We start from the raw sequence: 7,557 nt of genomic DNA on the forward strand, positions 1-7,557 counted from the left end.
TTCCTTTTATTGGTCCCAGCTATGCCACCCATTAACTTCACAGTATTTTACCTTGGGCTCCAGATTATGGGGTGGAGTAAATTGAAGGGACTGCTCAATTATCTACTATACCCTTCACAATTTTGATTAAGTCAGCTGAGCCCTCGCTATTCTCCTTTCCAGGATTAAACAATTTTAGCTTTTGCAATTGCTCCAAATAAATCATCCCCATCCGATCATCTAACCATACTCATTTCCCTTCTCCAGGGACTCGAATATATAAAAAAGACAAGAAATTTAAAAGTGATCAAGGGAAATATTTTTCTACTCCACCCACAATTGACCTGTGGAACTCACTGCCACGAGATATTATTGAGGATAAGACCTTAGTAGGATTCTATCATAAGGTGACCTGACCCTTTGGGGGTAGAGCAGAGATGGCTTCACTTTTGCCATTGTTTAGCCCACCTCCCCAGGTGAAGGGAATAAGAGTACAAGGCTCAGGTGCCAAGATGGGGCATGTGACTAAGCCAGGCCTGCTGGGAAATAACAGTCCAGCCAGCTTTCATTCAGCAAAGGTGGGGGAGGGGGGGAGTGCTGTGTTAAAAGGCAGATGAGCATCCAAGGACAGGCCAGTGAGGAGGTCAGACTGAGCATATAGGAAGAGGCCCTGGGAAGGAAAGACAGGCTAGGTAGGGTTATGGGGTGGCTAGCCCAATTGCTTAGAGCCCCAGGGCTGGGGCTTTCACAGAAGAGGATGGATGCGGGTTCTTCCTATACAGCCACCTTGTGAGGCTTGAGAGCCACTCCTGCCAAGAAGTGGGGAATAAAAGGACTTGTGTGGCACATGGGAGGGCAGCACGCTGAGCCCAGCAGAAGGACTGCAAAGTGGTGCATGTGCAGGAGTCAGAGAGTTGAAGGGCGGAAGAGACCCACCCCAAAATCATCTAGTCTGACCACCCTGGGTATCACAGGCCGCCAGCATCACCCAGGCACCAAGCCCAAGAATCAGAATTAGGCCAAAGTATTACAGCTGGCGTGTACCCCAGGCCCAGAACAGGGAGAGACCATGGCGCACAGGAGCCAGACCCAGAAACGAAGGGTGCTGGCTGGTGAGCGTGTGAGACAGAAGATTTTGGTTTGGCTTTGATTAGCGCTGGAAGTGGGGGGCTGTCACCTCAGCAACCTAACCAGTCTGGAAGCTGGCAGAGGAGCCACCTGAGAGGAAGGGAAACTGAGTCAGCATCAGGGCCTGAAACCAGACTTGAGAGGAGAAAGGCAAAGAACCAAACTGGTCCCGATTGGCTCTGTGATGACTGGTGGGGGAGGGGAGGGGAGCGGGAATAGCTACGGCGCACAAACAGCTCCCCCGTGAGCTTTAATCTGCTCCCTTTTCAGAGTGAGATAGCTTTAAGTCTGCCGTAGCAGGGACCACGGCACGCTAGGGTGGGGCAGATTTACACCCCAGCCTGCAGCGAACAAAGTATTCATATAGACCAACCCTGTGAGATGCACAGGAGTCTATGCCTAATTCAGGCGGGCTGGAGGGCCAGGGCACTGGGCAACTGGCTAGTTTTAAGTGGCCTGCACCCCATACTCATTAGCCATTAATGATAATGGTTAGCAACATTGACATGGCACTGTACAATCACACTATGGTTGGCAGAACCCAGCAAAGCCTGGTCCCTGCCCCTAAGAGCTTCCAAATCAAAGAGGAGACACAGGCCAGTGTTTCAGGCCGGGTATAGCTGATGGGAGAAGGAGGGAGAAGTGACTGCTGGGAGGGGACGGGTTTGTATTAAAATTCTGTGCTACCATTGTAAATGCTTAGGGCTTTCCCCGGTCCTGCTTGCAGGTTAAAGGCTCTGTAGGGATGCGATCAGGCCGCAAGGAGCCAGCCCAATGCAAGTGTGGGGGTGATGTGTACCTCTCTGCTTTGTGTCTCGCTCAAGTTTTGGCTCTTGTGTGTTAGGGTGCTGGATTCTAAGCGCTACAATCGTGTTACATCGCAACCTTCCTGGCGGATAAAGACAGAAATGACTCCGGCTGCTCTGCATGTAGGCTGTGACTGTAACAGTTTTGAGGCATGATTTGAAAGAGGAGGGGAAAGAGGGTTGGTGACGGAGGAGAAGCAGAGTGCTCCAGGCCAGCGGGCAGCACGGTAGAGGAGCTGAGAGTGGGTAGGGGAGGGAAGGGAAGTGAAAGGGCTGGGGAGGGTGGAAGGGGCTGGAGGTGGGGTAGGGAGAGACACAAGTGAAGGCAAGGCTTGGAGGGTCTTGTGAATGGGGATATGGTGGTTGGATTTGACGCAGTGAGGGTGGCATAGTCCTAGTGGGAATCAGAAAGTGCTCTAAGGGGTCTTCTGGACAGAGTTGGTGGAACACTGCAGCCAGGGCAAGAGACAACCTGGGTGTGGGCCAAGGCTTTGTCAGTGGAGCTGGGGGGATTTTGGAGATCCTGAAAGGAAAGACATGGTCAGCTGTCGCAAGGGACTGCAAAAGAAGAATCCCATGCACAGCTATAGACTGGGGACCGACGAGCTAGGCAGCAGTTCTGCAGAAAAGGACCTGGGGGTAACAGTGGATAAAAAGCTGGATATGAGTCAGCAGTGTGCTCTGGTTGTCAAGAAGGCTAATAGCATATTGGGCTGCATTAGGAGGAGCATTGCCAGCAGGTCGCGGGAAGTGATTATTCCCCTCTATTCGGCATTGGTGAGGCTGCATTTAGAGTATTGTGTCCAGTTTTGGGCCCCCCACTACAAAAACGATGTAGACAAGTTGGAGAGAGTACAGCGGAGGGCAACAAAAATGATGAGGGGGCTGGGCACAGGACTTATGAGGAGAGGCTAAGGAAACTGGGCTTGTTTAGTCTGCAAAAGAGAAGAACGAGGGGGGATTTGATAGCAGCCTTTAACTACCTGAAAGAGGGTTCCAGGGAGAATGGGGCTAGGCTGTTCTCGGTGGTGAAGCACTGGAATGGGTTACCTAGGGAGGTGGTGGAATCTCCATCTTTGGAGGTTTTTAAGCTGAGGCTTGACAAAACCCTGGCTGGGATGATATAGCTGAGGTTAGTCCTGCTTTGAGCGGGGGGTTGGACTAGATGACCTCTGAGGTCCCTTCCAATTCTAATATTCTATTGAGAGGATTGCTAAGGGGTCTAGGCTCCTTTGCCTCTCGGCCCTCCCTGAACACTAAACCTATCGCCTCTTCTTCATTTCTTCCCTCCCGTTCCCTCCCGTCTCTCCAGGCCTGCTGGCAGCCTGGGGAGAGCTGCAAAGCCCTTCCTTCATGCAGCCCAGCTGTGTGGGGGGGGCACGCCCCACACCAGGGCATGGCTGGGGCAGGGGGCATCCGTTGGGTGGCAGGTGCTTGAGGAGGTTACGGGGAGCCGAGGAAAAGTCCCAAATCCCAGACACCCCGACCTGGGAAGGAGCCTTGGCAAGGCGGCCCCATAGGCTTGTCCCAGAGCCCGGCCGCCTGCTCATTCCATAGCGAGGGTCAGAGCCCCCTAGAAAGCAGCTCATGTGCCATTGGGTGTTTAGGCCAGTCTCCATGGACACCTGTTGGTTTCATGTTGGGTCCCTTCCACCAGCCGTGGCCTGTCCTGGGAGCACAGGCTCTGTTCCTGCCAGCTGCTGTGCCACGCCTCGCCTGTGTTATGTTGCCCTGGTGACCGGAAAGCATGCACACACACACAGGAACCTGCCCATGTCAGTGTTTATCTTCCAGGCTGGGCGGTGGCCCCGGCTGCCAGTTGGCACAGATGCACGCCAGCGCTGGTTGAAGTTACACAGCACTTTAGAAAGTGGAAAAAGGAGCCTGCAAACCAGCTCCCCTTGGCTCAGACATGCTGATTGCTCACAGATGGAGGCTTTCAGATACAGGGTTTTCTACTTTTTCCCATGACAGTTTTATTAGGGGAAGCTGTAAAACAAAAATAGATCAATTCAGGGCCATACTCAGCCGGTGCCAGGGAGTGGCTGCCATCTTGTTTCTGTAACAGAGACATGGCTGGGGGGATGGGGGGCCTTGCTCTTCCTCTCAACAGCAAGCCGCTGCATTCCTCTCCCTGCAACAGTCACCTTCAACCCTGGCCTGGAAAACGTTCCTGTGCTCAAAATGGCAATCTTCACCCAGAGCTGGGGCAGTACCTGCCTGAAGGTTTGGGGTCCAGGCTAGCAAGATGGAGGCAGCCAACATCCAAGAGCACAGTCGAGGGGTGGAAGAGGCTATACTGTGTGTGCCCACCTACAGTCACACTCGCTAGGGCCAGCAGCCAACACGTCAAAGGGCTGGAGGGGTTTCTTCCGGTAGCCAGGGTTGTTTGGTGCAGGGTGGATTGATTTAACTGAAAGCCATTTAAACCAGTGATTGATTTAAATCACCCAGTGGAATGCCTCGATTTAAATAATGGTTTTTAACCAACTTTTCCATTTGTACTGCCGTTATGGCCTCTTTAAGAAGTGACATGGGCCCCAAGGGGGAGTCCTGCTCTAAGGCCGCTAGGCTTGGAGTAAATCAGTGCAATTTGCAGGGCCATGTTGCACTTGGTATCACTTACACCTCTGCCTTTTTAACTGAATACACTGGTTTGACCTTTTATCTAAACCAGCCCAGTGCTTTGATTGAATCGGAGTGATTGTTTGCTCCAGTAAAGATAACAAGCTGCAAGCTCTGTCTCTTAAAGGAGAAGCAAACTTAATTACTCCAGTGAGTGTTTCTGGAGAGGGCTAGGCACTCCAGGGAGACCGTTTTGAGGAAGTTTGGGACTTGGGGGAGGATGTTGGGGGTCATTCTGGAAGTAGTGACTGGGCAGTGGAAGCCAGCGTGTGCCCTGCAGGCTCGTCTGCTGGCTGTTGGTATTGGGGTTGTGAGCTGCAGCAGCATAACATTTAAGGCACACAGAGTTGCAGGGCAGGTGGTGACAGCCCCATACTAGTCTGGGTTGAACCCCAAAGAGTCACAGGAGCATCCTTGCATTGGTAGGTAGCTGGGGAATATGAGTTACCAGCTAGTGTCTGCCTCCAGATTGTGTGGTTCTGTTATTGGCAGCTAGAAGATGCTTAGTCTGGGTGGAAATTTCCCTTGCACAATGTGAAACTGTTGGACTCTGCAGTGGCTTTGACTCATCTGGCTCGCTTTTCCCAATGTGAACCCACAGGGAAGTCTCACTTCCCAGCAACCCTGGACATATTTTGGGCTGGACTTAGACTCCTCTAAGCCAAACTTCCACCCATTGTCCAGCCCTACCCCAGCAGGAGCAGCTGTGGCCATAGGAAGGCCGTGGTGTTCGCTCTGACCCCAGGGAGGACCACATTAGCTGTTGGCTGGGGCTTCATAGGAGACCTGCTGGAGAATGCTGCCTGGGGGAAGCACTGAATCAACATATGTCCCAGGTGCCCAGCTCATGCCCTCTATCCAGCCACTGATGCCCAGTTCTGGAGCAGCCCTGGTTAGCACTGAGCCCTCTAGCGGAGAGGAGTTATGTGTGCCTGGGGCAGACTTTCCACCCTCAGGGCCTTGTACCCGACTTTCTGCCAGGAGTTAATCTGACTCCTCTACCGATTCACAGTCTGCTCCGCTCTCCTCATGCCTTGCTCCTGAATTGGTTTCTGCCATCCAGTGCCACAGCCTGCTGCAGCCCTCCTACGATGTGTTCTTGTTACAAACCTGTCCCAGCTCCAGGAGTCTTGTGTTAGACACACTCAGATTTCATTTTAGAACAAAAGAGAGTTTCCAGCCCTGATGATCAGGTGGGAGGAAGCTGGACAATGGAATCTCTAGAGGCTCAAAAGCCAGAAGGCGAATAATAAATGTGAGGTCACATTTTTTTTAAATCTTGGCAATGCTGAGTGTGTCTACTAACATTTCTTTAGTGTTGTCTGTCGGGTGGATTTAGCAACAGCTACTGAGGTAAAAATTTACAAAGGGGTGGTGGAATAATGCAGAATTGTATGCAAACGCATACAAATGAGTTGCTTCTTTATGAACGCCTGACCCACTTGGTATCAAACTGCCCTTTGTAAAACAAGTGAGCACCCTAGGTTTGACTAGGACCAACCAAATTTTCTAGTTGTCCTGGCAACAAAGGGTTTCCCTTTTAGAGTGGAAACCTCTGATGGCAAACTACGCTGTTAGGAGGAGGGTTTGGGGAAGGGCCAGGGGGGCTGTTTTTTGATGTATCCTCAAAGTGATCAGACCCTCACTCTATACATGTGCCAGAGGGGTAGCCATGTTAGTCTGTATATAGCAAAAACAACGAGAGTTCTCTGGCACTTTAAAGACTAACACATTTAATATTTGCAGGCATAAGCTTTCGAGAGACTTCAGCTCTCTTCTTCAGATGCAGTAATACAGAACATAGGTAAAACTATATACATGGGAAATCTCCATGCCCTCCCCAGCCTGGAGGCAATTGGAGACCAGCAGCGCAGTTTGTGCTGAGTCTCCTGCATAGATTCGCTAAGCCCAGAAGGCAGCATGGGATCACTTAGCCTGACTTCCTGAACAGTACAGGCCAGATAATGTCACAGTTACCCCTGTATTGAGCCCAAGAACTTGTCTGACTCAAGCAAATCTTCCAGAAAGGCACCGGTGTGGATCTGAAGACTCCAAGAGAAGGAGATTCTACCATTTCCCTTGGCAGTGTGTTCCAATGGTTAAACGCCCTCGCTGTTAACAACTGAGTGGCCAACATTTAGAAAAGCTTTCAAGAAGCAGCTCTCTAGGTGAGGCAGGTGTCTGGTGTCTGCTAGGCCTGTGGTCTCTGCAGGGGTCTGCATGCCCGTTGGTGAATGTTAGCTAGAGACACGGGCTTTACAAATGCTGTGTCTGCAAGAAAATGGGCTAGAAAGAAAGATAATGAAATGGAAACCAGGGTTTTGCAGATGCTGGCTGAGGGTGGTAGGGCCTGCAGAGCTCCCTAGATCAGCCCCGCCTTTGAATCCTTGTCCTAGTGCTAGCTCGGCAATAGTTTTGTTACAATCCCTTTCAACTGCCTCCTAGAAACGCAGGGTGTTTTCCCCATCAAAGCCCTGGGAAGGAGAGGCCACATGTTTTCTTGCTCTGTCAGCAGCCTCCCAAAATCTGGTTCCCATTGTCAGAGGGCTCAGTGAGCCTGGCTAGACCGGCGCGTGGTGTCGGTGAGAGAGACGCCCATGGGCTATGCCAAGATTACAGAGCTCTGCACACTCATAAAACTGATTCCTCCAAGCAGCGCTCAAAAACTAATTCCTCCAAGCAGAGCTCTTCCTTGTGCTGGAAACTGAGGGCAGAGATACCCTGGGGGATTTGTCTTTAGGCCACCTGGTGCTGTTCACCCCTGTGATGTCCATTTACACTTCAAGGGCCACTAGCAGTTCTTGGATGCTTGTCTCCCTCGTATGTTGTTTGGGTGAGGGTGACCCACAATCCTTCCTGGCACAGCAGCAGTGTGAACAGAGCCTCTTCACTGTCATTATCTGGCTGTGTCCAGCAGTTCTCACTCTGGATCGGGGGGAGTCTTCTACTACATTTCCCCAGGAGAGAGACAGTGACAGATGCCAAGGAAAACAGGTTACAGGAATGAGACTTTATAACT

The sequence above is a fragment of the Emydura macquarii genome, unplaced genomic scaffold (genome assembly GCF_026122565.2).
Source record: "Emydura macquarii macquarii isolate MOO-44397 ecotype Brisbane River unplaced genomic scaffold, CSIRO-AGI_Emac_v2 contig_3534, whole genome shotgun sequence".
Taxonomy (NCBI): Eukaryota; Metazoa; Chordata; order Testudines; family Chelidae; genus Emydura; species Emydura macquarii.